The 13,070-nt window shown below is 36.1% G+C and overlaps 1 pseudogene; it reads right to left on the reverse strand.

Annotated features, from left to right (window-relative positions):
• Positions 1-1,523: 1,523 nt before the first annotated feature.
• LOC113046478 (zinc finger and BTB domain-containing protein 41-like) lies at positions 1,524-12,970 on the reverse strand (annotated as a pseudogene).
• Between the last annotated feature and the right edge of the window lie 100 nt (positions 12,971-13,070).

Raw genomic sequence — 13,070 nt, forward strand, 5'->3', positions numbered from 1 at the left:
TTTCAAAAAAGGGAATGACTTCATTCTTGAAAACTAGTAACAAACACAAAGAAAGAAAATATTGGAAAAATACTTTTTAGAATGAATTAAGTTTAAAAATCTAAAATAAAAGTAAGATGAGTCGGTCTCGTAAAGTAGCTGCAGTAATAAAGTTTTGTTTCGGTTGCCTCGATTACAGCGTTGAGCGTTCTAATTTATTAATGACGTCAGAAGCAGAACGTGTGCAGAAAGCAGAAAAACCATAGCGAGTCCCTCTCATACTAAATATAGCCTACTTTTTATATGAATCCTTTACCGCTATTTCATTACGCAATTCTATATGTCAGTAATTATGTCAAATTCAGTTTAAGACTGCATTCATTTGTAAATTAATTATTAACAGGATTGTGTACTCAACTCTACTAAACAACTCAACAGCCCTTGAAGGAGCATCTGTAGATGTTTCTGATGAATATTGGATATTTTGCTTCTGATAGACTTATGGTGATAGGTATTTATTTTCCCTCAATGCTATTGTTACTAAACATCAGACGGAGAAATTCACTTTTAAACTAGCGTCACGGAATGGAAACCAATGTTGGTTAGCTGGCTGGCCAGGTAAGTTTGCACCAATCCTGGGTTTTAGGTACCACGTAAGTGGCTTGGCTTTTAGCAGCATTCATTGCCCTAGTAACTTGCACTCCACGGCTGTTCTGGGTTAGAGATCTCAAACTGAAGCTGGACCAATCAGATGTGAGAGAAGTGACACACGTCTGACACAGTCACTCCAGTTTATCTTGCTCCAAATTAAAGTTCACTAACGCAAAAAAAAAAAAAAGAGAAATAGAAGCAGTATGATTTTAATGATAGTTACCGAGTCATTTTATGGTTTATATAATTAACAAAGCCGGATTGGAGAGGTTAGGTTTGGTCAACTCAAAACTAATCCTGTAACTCTGAATTTGTTCAGTTACCATCATGGTACAGGCCCCGGGACTAAAGATGATTCAACTGGAAACCTTGAATCAGTTTAACACGTGATCCAAAGGTGAGAGAAATAATATACATATAAATACCATACAGAACAGAATCCAGTACAGAGCTCATGGTCATGTACTTCACCTGAGATGAAATAGCAGCCAAACAAGTCAATGAGTTGTGTATCTGTCTTATTTTGGGGCAGAACAATGCAATCTTTCTTTACATAGTGAGAAAGAAACGGTGGACTGGTCATTAAACGTTTTAAATGAATTAAGTTTGCTTCCTTGCTTCAGATCAAAACGGTTGAGAGCCCAGAGTGTGTGTTGGTGTTTGACCACAGGGAGGCAGTGACACACTTCAAATGAAATGGTCAAATATTGTACCCTTTTTCTGCTGACCTTACTGTACATCTCAAACAACAGCTCACAGCACAGAGACAACACTGCTATATGAAAACCATCTTTAACTGTATACAGTGTCTTGGGCCTCTAAATGATCAACATGATCAAAACATCTGGTGCACACAATCTACTACATGCCTTCTGTTGATATATTAACCGCAGGTTATTTCCATGTCACCTATATGAACACACGGGTTATGGATCGAATTAGCAGAAATATATACACACACACATTCAATATACAATAAAAGATAAGTCATAATTTTATGATACTAATGCAATTCTTTTAAAATGAATATTCTGTATTTATTCCCCTTCATAACCTTCCACCATTTCTTTGCTTTGAATTACAAAAACAAATTCAGAGCAACATGCATCATTTTAAGAACAGCACAAAGACTGATGACTTCATGTGCTGAATTAATGCATATGTTCAGCACTAGACATGTTTTGCACAGCTGTAGCCGAGTCCTGTCCCAGGAGCGTTCCCAGGTAAGACTGCTCTCGAGGGTCCAGCATCTGCTCGGGCTGCACCAGGTGCACGATGTTGGTCGGCTGTGGCGTGAGGGTGTACTTTTCTAAAAACACCAGGTCAGTGGAGGACTGGTAGCCTGTCTGCTGTTGCTGGCTCACAGCTGGAAGGACCCCATGCGGCGTCCTGTGCACGGCAAGAACGCTTTCCTCAGTCATCTGTACGGGGACGAGGGTCACGGAAACAAAAGTCAGTCGCCACACCATGCAGCACGGTCTTCGGTGTGTTGTGGTGGGCTCTGGACGTGTTGATGAGGACAAAATATAGGATAAGGAAAAAATTGTGGAGCAGAAATGTCACAATTTGCCCTTAAAGAGAGACATTAGAGTCAAAAACACATATATTTTTTTTCATGCACTGGTCTATTTTTGAGCTATCCGTCTTTTCATCTGGTGTTAATTTAATTAACCTGTCTACTTGTACCTGTAGATTTCATCAATAATTTCCCTCAGTAATTTCTGAACCGGCATAACAGGGGCCCACTATGGGGCCTCAACAAACTTCCAAGGGGGCCTCAAAAGGACTTAAAAGCATTAATATCAAAGATATTTCTTAGTTTTTGGTTATTTTAATAATGAATATACATTGGTCGAGTACTAGAACACTACACATGCATCCACCAAAGATGACTTTTGATCCTATCTGTGTGCTTAAGTTGTCTGTCCATAGATATGTTTTCCTTATTTTACACACAATTTTTTAGTAAAGGGACCAATTCTCACTATTGACTAGTTGTTTATTAGCATGCCTATTGCCCATTGCTCCGGGTGTGTGTTCACAGTGTGTGTGTGTGTGTGTTCACTGCTCTGTGTGTGTGCACTTCGGATGGGTTAAATGCAGAGCACAAGTTCTGAGTATGGGTCACCATACTTGGCTGAATATCACGTCACTTTCTCTTTCACTTTCACTATTATTAACATATTTGCTGTTTATTGGTATTTATGAAGCACATATTCTGCATGACCATATTCTACATCTCTAATCCTACCCAATACCTGAATGTAACAACTACCTAAATAACTATAAATAAGCCACAAATTAGCAGTTTGAGGCAAAAGTCACAGTTATTGGTTTGTTAATAACGTGTGACCAATATGTCATTAAAAGCATTGTAATAAAAATAAAATTCTGGCTGCTGACAGTATTTGCTGATTTACGGAGCGTCATAAAGAGATGACAAAAATCTCCTCTGTAAAAACCTTATTAACCTCTGTTCTGGAGAAGTATGCATATAAGTACATAGTTAATTAAATAACGATGACTCATTTGCATATTTTAACATAATATTTCAGAAAATAAACAAAAAAAAATTACTAGGGAAATAATATCTATTAGTTACATTTTTTATTGTTTGTTGGATTTTTTTATTCTAATTGTTGATTTGATTTAAATAGTTGGTTGTCACTAAGATAGTAAAACAGCAATATTATGAAATATTATTTAAAATGACTGTTTTCTTTGTGAATATATTGTAAAATGTCATTTATTTCTGTGATGCGCAGCTTTATTTTCAGCATCATTCCTCCAGTCTTCAGTGTCCCACGATCCTTCAGAAATCAGTCTAATATGCTGATTTGCTGCTCAAGAAACATTAATAATACTTATTTAGAATTATTTTGCAGAAACTATCAAACATTGTTTTTAGGATTCTCTGATCGATTGAAAGTTCAAAACTCCATACATAAATTAGTGCATTATTAATATATTTTCTGTCCTTTGATCAATTGAAGTATATAATTTATTTCAGGGGAAAAAAAATATTTTGAATGGTAGTGTAATTCACCAGAATGTGTTCTGATATGCGACATAAGGTTGGTCTTCCCCTGAACTCTTTCTTGGACACCTGACACTGATGCACCACTGCTTTATATCTGTCAGGATACAGTACATGATCATGAAATCATCATCACAATAACAATAGGTCTCAGTTCACAACACGTGGAGACACGTGACTTTGTTTTTAAGCATTTTCTAATGTTTAAAGTTTACTAAATAAGTGGATATGTGCCTAGAGTTAGTTGTTTGCATATAACACACCCAAACTATCTCCATAGAAGGGCTTGGCACACAACCTTTCATCACTCTGAGCAAACATATGACAGTCTCTAAAGACATGCTCTCATCTTGAGTTCAAACACAAGGAACATGCAGACCCAGAATGTGAGAAATTGGTTCAGAATTTGTTTCTGAAATTGATTTTGCTATACCTTCGCCAGATCTTCTCTCCCAGATGAATGCTTTTATAATGGACAGTCAGGTGATCGGCACGTCGGAAGCATCTCCCCTCTCTCTCCCCTACACAAAAAAACAATACAAGACTTATCATACATACACTTTGATGCATTTTTAAAACATGCTAATTAGTCTTAAAAAGGAGGAAGCATCTCATACGGAGAGTCTAATAGTGAAATAATAACTTTTAAGTTGGATTCCAGTTTTTTACCCTACAGGTATAGGTATATACATTTTTGTATAACAAATAAAAAATATCTTTTTTATTATGTAAAAAGTATTTTATCAAAGATTAAGTCATACAGGTTTTAAGGTGAATAAACAATGGCAGAATTTACATTTTTGTGTGAACAATTCCATTAAATCACAGTTTTAAAACATTGGGCTTCCTCATTAAAACAGTAGACGGTAAAATGATGCAACCTGAATAAACTTATATGATACAGTATGTCAAAATGTAATTTTTTTACAATTTATAAATGGGGTTTCTGAGATCTTGACTCAAAAACATAGATTTTTTTTGTGTTTTTTGAGATGATAGTGGTGGATGAACGTTTTGCTGCATTCGTCAGCGCTTGTCCTCATGATGAACACGAAGGTGAAGCCTGAAAAAAAAAAAAAGAGACAAAATCTAGCAACGGCCCTGGTAATAAATAACACTATCACATGACCTGTTCTGACCAATCACTTTCAATCTTGTTTTTTTTAATACTTATATTTAAATATACATGTATTGATCATGACTGGATTAAACAAACAGTAAAGACATGCATGTTGTTACAAAATTGCTTCCACACAAAAAGTACTAAGCAAGACAAAATATTAAGCTTAAATAATATTTAAAGCACTAAATCAGCATATTCGAATGATTTCTGAAAGATCACGTGACACTGAATGCTGAAAATCCAGCTTTGCATCTCAAATCACATTTTAAAACCTATTCATATAGTAAACAGTTATTTTAAGTTGTAATAATGTTTAGATTTTTACAGTTCTTACTCACAGACCTGTAGGAGCTTCCATGACCGAAACTTGGTCCACAGATGCTGCACAGGTGAGGTTTTTCCCCGCTATGGATCCCTTAGATGCGCCCTGAGGGTTGTCCTGAAAAGATTTTCAAATGTTAGCAGCTTGCATTTGAACAAAACATCCATTCGCATTCAGTTTTGGTAACGTTTCAGCATTTTTACCTCTCTCGAACTGATTTGCCACACAGAATGCAGGTCCACTTCCTCTTCCCCCCATGTGTGCACTCTATGTGACGCTTGCGGTTGCCCGTGTCATTAAACTGATGACCACAGATGTCACAAGGGAAGGGTCCTGGATATTGGACACTTTTTCAATATTAAATGAATGCTCGAAAAATGAAAATTATGTAATTAATAACTCACCTTCATGTAGTTCCAAACCAGTAAGACCTACGTTCATCTTCAGAACACAGTTTAAGATATTTTAGATTTAGTCCGAGAGCTCTCAGTCCCTCCATTGAAGCTGTGTGTACGGTCTACTGTCCATGTCCAGAAAGGTAAGAAAAACATCATCAAAGTAGTCCATGTGACATCAGAGGGTCCGTTAGAATTTTTTGAAGCATTGAAAATACATTTTGGTCTAAAAATATCAAAAACTACGACTTTATTCAGCATTGTCTTCTCTTCCGTGTCTGTTGTGAGAGAGAGTTCAAAACACTGAAGTGAAGTGATATCCGGTTTGCGCACGAATCATTCGATGTAACCAGATCTTTTTGAATCAGTTCACCAAATCGAACTGAATCGTTTGAAACGCTTGCGTCTCCAATACGCATTAATCCACACATGACTTAAGCTGTTAACTTTTTTAATGTGGCTGACATTCCCTCTGAGTTAAAACAAACCAATATCCCGGAGTAATGCATGCACTCAAACAGTACACTGACTGAACTGCTGTGAAGAGAGAACTGAAGATGAACACCGAGCCGAGCCAGATAACGAACAAAACATTGACTCGTTCTCGAGTGAAGAACCGGCTGCATCGGTTTTCGGATCACCAGTAGTTCTCTTGGACAGGTTGATTCAATAAACCGGTTGAAAAAAAGTTCACCAGTTCTTTTGCGCTAACCTTATGGCATCATTTGCGATGATTGCCTTTGATTCAAGCCTTCGGTTTACCCGCGGGCTCATTACACTAGCACAGAATCAGTTCAGAATCAATCACCAAAAGAATCAGTTCAGTTCAGATGCTCTGTGTTGGTCTGCTTCACGCTGAATCACACATGCGCAGTATCATCGGCTCCTCGGTTCACGAATTGGATGTGTCTGACAGAAACGGTTCTTGACTCAAGAACGAGTCAATCTTTCGTTCGTTATCTGGCTCGGCTCGGTGTTCATCTTCAGTTCTCTCTTCACAGCAGTTCAGTAAGTGTACTGTTTGAGTAAATGAATTACTCCGGGATATTGGTTTGTTTGAACTCAGAGGGAATGTCAGCCACATTAAAAAAGTTAACAGTTTAAGTCATTTGTGGATTAAAGGTCCCCTTCTTCGTGATCCCATGTTTTAAACTTTATTTAGTGTGTAATGTTCTTGTTAGAGTATAAATAATATAATTCGCCTACAAAAAACGACCCGTTTGGACTACAGCCCTCTAGTTCCTGCAGTAATGACGTCACTAAAACAGTGTTTTGACTAACCTCCGCCCACGTGAATACACAAAAAGGGGGCGTGGCCTTGTTGCGCTCTGACGGAGAAGGAAGAGCTGCGTTTTTGTTTGTCATGTCGTTGAAACGCTGTTATTTTTATCTCTGAGTCCAATCATCTTTTTTGGGCTTCCCAGGGATGGCGTACTTGGAGATTAATGGTTCCAATTTATGTTTAACTCAGTTCCCGAAAATTATAATCCACATGTAAAACTAACGACAGCTTGCTGAGGACAGCTTCCTCAATCTAAATCAGTTTAATGCCGGATTCGCACAAAGATTATTCTTGAAAGATGGAGCAGTTCCCTCTTTGTCTGGAGAAGGTGTTGTTTATGGACCACAACTGGTAAGTGTATTTTATTATTTAAGTTGGTGCGTTTAACAGTTTCTGTAACTTATTACACAAAGGGCAACGCTGTTTAGCTTTGATAACTAGATGTTAGGGCTGTGCAAAAAAACGAATGCGATTTTCATGCACATCTCGTCAGTAAAAATGCTCCTGTGATTATAAGTACATCTCCAGCACGTGTGTTCTAGTCCAATCGCGTTTCGAGGAGGGCCGCGTGCTCTAAGCTGCTGTCGAATCACAAGACAGGAACCGCTGGCCCAATCAGAACTCGTCACGTATTTCTGAAGGAGCGACTTTATAGAACAAGGAAGTCATCAGCCCAGTTTTATGACAGTGAAAACAGAGGTATACAGATAGGTGAATTGTTTGAAAAATACTGTTTTTTTTACACGCGAAACATGAACACATGTTATATTGCACACTGTAAACACAATCAAAGCTTCAAAAAAGCGAGAATGACGGGGGCTTTAATGTGTATTGGAGACGCAAACCGTTTCAAACGATTCAGATCGATTTGGTGAACTGGTTCAAAAAGATCCGGTTACATCGAATGATTTGTTCATGAACCGGATATCACAAACTGCTTTGTTTTGAACTCTCTCACAACAGACACGGAAGAGAAGACAATGCTGAATAAAGTCGTAGTTTGTTATTTTTGGACCAAAATGTATTTTCGATGCTTCAAAATATTTTAACTGACCCTCTGATGTCACATGGACTACTTTGATTATGTTTTTCTTACCTTTCTGGACATGGACAGTAGACCGTTCACCAGGTTTCAATGGAGGGACTGAGAGCTCTCGGACTAAATCTAAAATATCTTAAAATATATAAACTGTGATAAACGGAGGTCTTACTGGTTTGGAACAACATGAGGGTGAGTTATTAATTACATAATTTAAATTTTTCGGTGAACTAACCCTTTAAAGCATATTGTGCTTGTAGTGCATCAAATATATCAAAGTAACTCATGTCACATTTCCAGCCTTTACTCTTCTTCTTCTTCTGAGAAAGAAACTCCTGGAGGTGGTCAGGATGAAATCTGTTGGCAGACGATGTGTTGGACTTTGGTCACAAACTGAGGCGAACAACAGCTCTGAAAGTGTGGAAACTGCAGCAATGTTTTTCCAATAGATGGCTACAGGAACATGTAAAAACTGAAACATAATGAAACATAACAAAACAGAAGAACAGTTGACACTTCCAGGAAGTGAATGGGAGACTACACATTTCCCGTTGGCTCCAAAAGCAAAAGAAAAAAATCAATGAGAGAGTTTCCACAACTTATCTAGAAACTGAAAATGGCTGTCAAAACAGAAAACTGTTACTGGATTAGAAACGCCACTGCAGCAGTGTGAACTATTTATTTTTTTGTAATTTAACATAACACAAAGTACAGCTTAATAAATGTAGATTACATAAAAATAACGGTCTAATCTGGGGAAATGTTCCTGCCATCTCTTAAAGGGATAGCTCCTCCCAAATATATAAAATACTGTCATGATTCACTTACCCTCATGCCATCGCAAACCTACATGACTTCGATATGTAGACCACAAAACAGTTTCAGTTCCAAAATAACTTCTATTGAATAGTACAAAAATATAATTTTTGGTGAAACTAAACTGTTTGGGCTACATATTTTATAAAAAAGAAATTTATTTCAATTATTTTGCTGATTTAAGTCACATCTTGCACCTCTCCAAAATTGACAGAAAACCAAAAATTATATTGAACGCGAAGAAACCGAAGCCTATCTTGAAGACCATTTTTATATTATTTATTTATCGATTATGGACACACATGCCCAAAATCTCCATTGGTAATGTTTTTATGTTGCACTTTATTTAGCTGATTATCTCAACGGTGATTATTAAAGTTGGGGGTGCACTGCATTCCCTTCACATCCAGCGAGGCTGGCTACACTGCCACCAATCTTCATGATAACATTATCTACGAACATCAGGTTCCTGGAGACGCTCTTGTAGCCTTGGGAGTGTCCGTGCCTGGCTATAATATCGTGTCTGACCTCCTGAGATAATTCCTTGTTTTTCTTTCTTTTGTCAATGCTCATTACTGTATATACACAGTGACACAAAACAGGAGAATGAGTCATCTTCCCTATTCAAACTGGCTCGATATATGATTGGAAAAGAAACAGGAGAGTTCAATTCCAAAGTACACAACAATCGGTCGCTTGAAATGGAAAGATTTTTAACTACAACTAGAAGGTGCTGTTGATATCATGCATTCTAGGATTTCTTCATGGTGCTATCTAAGGTTTAATAACTGTGGAATTTTAAAAGGGTATATAGGCTAAATATACCAGCACACTTTTTTTCTTCATCATGCTATTGAGAAACAAGCTGATGAAATTAACATTGCATTTCAAAAGCAATCTTGATAAATGATATAGGATATGCTCTGCACCTCTTGTCATGTTTGCTGAGAGTCTTCTTGCTGGCATGGAGTTAATGCAGAAGGGACACTTGTGCTCTTTCCTCTGGACGGGGGAATCACTGTCGTGTTTCTTCTTGTGCACAGTGAGGTTTGATTTGGTGGAGTAGCACTGAAGACAGATGTCACACTGGTAAGGTTTTTCTCCCGTGTGTACTCTGATGTGACTCTCATATTTACCTGCAAAATGAGGAAAAATAAAAGCAATGACTTGGATTCATTTTGTGGCTCTTTTACCGATGGTAATAATGAAAGACCATGCCGAAACTGCTCAAAGTTTTTTTTCCAAGAATGCACTTATTTTAATAGGTTTTTGCTTTTTTATGATATTAGAACAATTATAAAACTGTGACTATACCACCCAAAAAATATCACAATTCTTTTTAATACTGAAATTAAAAACATGTCAATCATAGAAGCGGTGTATTCAAGACTTAGCATGTATTTTCAAAAGCTTTTAATTTCATGGACATTAATGTATTTTAAAAACAAAATCATATTTAGCAAGATCACAATAAATTAATAACACTATAGTTTTTACATTGTTACAAATGGCTTCCATTTCTGTTCATTCAACGAAAATGTACCATGGTTTCGATAAAATAATTAAACAGCATCACTGTTTCAAAATATCATAATAGGAAAAAGTGTCATTAAAAAAATCATATTAAAATGATTTCTGAGGGATTTCGTGACACTGAGGACTGGAGCAATGAAGTTACAAAATTCAGCTTTGCACCACAGGAATAAATTATATTTAAAAATAAATATAATATTACTTATTATGGAATATTTTATTTTTTGTTTAGTGCATTTTTGATCAAATAAATGCAGCATTAGTGAGAATTAGAGACTTTAAAATAAATTAATTAATTAAAATCAACCCCAAGCTTTTGAATGGTGATAAACTTTGTTAATAATATGTGTCCCTGGAGCACAAAACCAGTCTTAAGTCTTGGGTGTATTTGTAGCAATAGCCAAAAAACACTGTATGGGTAAAAATTATAGATACATTTTTATATTATAAATTTTGCTTTTAGGCCAAAAATCATTAGGATATTAAGTAAAGATCATATTCCATGAAGATATTTTGTAAATTTCCTACCATAAATATATCAAAACTTAATTATTGATTAGTAATATGCATTGCTAAATATTCATTTGGACAACTTTAAAAGTGGTTTTCTCAATATTTATATTTTTTTGCACCCTCAGATTCCAGGTCTTCAAATAGTTGTCCAGTAATAATCCGCCTGTAGTAATGTTTTAATTAACTGTGAAATGGGTTTTCTCTCAGGTACGTGTAAGCTTCATTGTGAAAGTGCTTACCTCACTCCTGTCAACATAGCTCATAGTTAACAATAAATAAATATATATCTTGACTTTATCACTATGTTGGTAAAAACAGCAGGGGGGTGTACCTGCACTAAGTTATGTATGAATCATTGACAGTATGTCCTGAAAATGCCTGACAAGTTTGAAAACGAACATTCCAAAAGATTTTTACCAAATTTCTTATAGTTTATTCTAATTCTGATTCTATTCTTCACATTAAAAAAACCTTTGAAGTCTCAATACTGGATGATGCCTTTATAGTAGAGTTCTGCTGTCTAAGAATTGCTCTTGTAGTTTCCGTCCATAAGGTGAGGATCGAGAGCTCTCTCAGATTAGCCGTGGCTCCTGTGTCTGGCCTCACACCAGTTCATTACACATGTAAGTGCATTACCATAATCCCAAAGGATGTGTGAAGCCAGTGAGAAGTCAGTCCATCCTAAACACAGATGAATGAGGAAGAGCAAAGGAAGTCTGTAATGTTGTTTTACAAAGCTGGTTTTAGGTCTCCTTTCTGTTTAGTCGGTTTATAACGAAAATCATGTCAAGAGCAGGCATTTCTTTCTGGATTGTGCTGTTGCTCTACGCAGGTAACAATTCATAATAGTTTTATTTTGTGGCATGGTCATGAATTACATTAGAAACTTGTCTGTGCTCTTTTTTAGGAGGTTATTGTTTGCAGGCCTATTAATGTCTTTGATGAAACTTGTAGCCTATGAATGCATAATGTTTTTTTTTTTTGTCCATAAATCTTCACACATGTGATTTTAATAGTATTGGAGAGTATGCGATTGCAGTGTTTCTGTTAAAGCAAATCTTCATAATTTGCCCAAAATTTCAAGTTCATGAAGCACAAAATCTACGAAAAAGAAAAATCAGTTGGCAAAACAGTATTTTTATGGGTATACATACTGTTATGTTTACTGACTCAGTTAAAGTTGATCTGTGATTGCAGTGGACTAATATAAACAAAAATAATATTGTTTGCACATGCATGTGCAATCATTTTAAATTGAGTTCATTAAGCCAATTAAATTAAGTGGATATATTATGCAATCATATGATTTAGAACGGTTATAATTTTGGGGTAGACTGAGAAAGTTATAGGTACACCAAAATAAGCTGTATGTACTAATTTAATTATTTATCTTTTATAAGTTCATTATAAAAAAAGGTTTTCAAAGTTATAAATAAAACAAAGAATGAAATGTATTTTATAATAAAAATACAGTATTTCTACTTCAAAATGTGTTGTTTAATTCAGTGTGTTACTTGCATTTTTTCATAATTATTTGTGAATTTTACAAAACATTTCTGAGTGAAAACAAACTAAGCATGTTGAGCAGCCAGTTAGACCCTCACCAACAAACTTAACATTGTAAACACAAACGGTTTAATATTTTGAGTTGCTATGTTAAGTTTAAGAACGTTCCAAATACTATTAAACCATTGTTGATTTTTTCATACATTTCATTTAAATAGTTACGATCAAAAACAAATGTAATTGAAAAAAATAATAACTTAATCATCATTTGTTGTTTCTTTTTGTAAAACACAAAAGACGATAGTTTGAACAATGTCTCTATGTGCTTTTTGTCCAAACAGTTCAGTGTTATTTTGGATCTCACTGACTTTCAATGTATGGACAAAAACAATTGGGAATTTTAGTGTGTGTGTTCCAAGATAGAAAGTAACACCGTTTTTGAAACGCCATGAAGATGAGCAAATGATAGCAATTTATATTTTTTTTACTTTTGTGTGAATGTGATATCTCAGACAGATATTAAAAAACCAACTAGTTTCCGTCAGTAATATTGTTTCTTCTCTGCCTCAGGAGTCTTCAGTGAGGAGAATATCGATGGTTGTGATATGAACCTGTGCATGAACGGTGGTGTGTGCGAGAACCAGGATGGACAATACAAATGTCATTGTTCCCAAACGTGCTATAATGGACACCTCTATGGAGGGCCGTACTGAACAGTAATCCTGCTCGGCTGTGAACGTCACTGGTGCCAGAACCGTGCCACTCGCCATCCATGCTGAGTTAGTGGATGGAAGGCTACGGCATTTCCTGCAGAGAGCAATGAAAGCTGAAAGAGTTCTTCTAGAGCTCCCGTTCTAGAGCACACGGTCAAGGC

Source organism: Carassius auratus, chromosome 27, assembly GCF_003368295.1.
Source record: "Carassius auratus strain Wakin chromosome 27, ASM336829v1, whole genome shotgun sequence".
Classification (NCBI taxonomy): domain Eukaryota; kingdom Metazoa; phylum Chordata; class Actinopteri; order Cypriniformes; family Cyprinidae; genus Carassius; species Carassius auratus.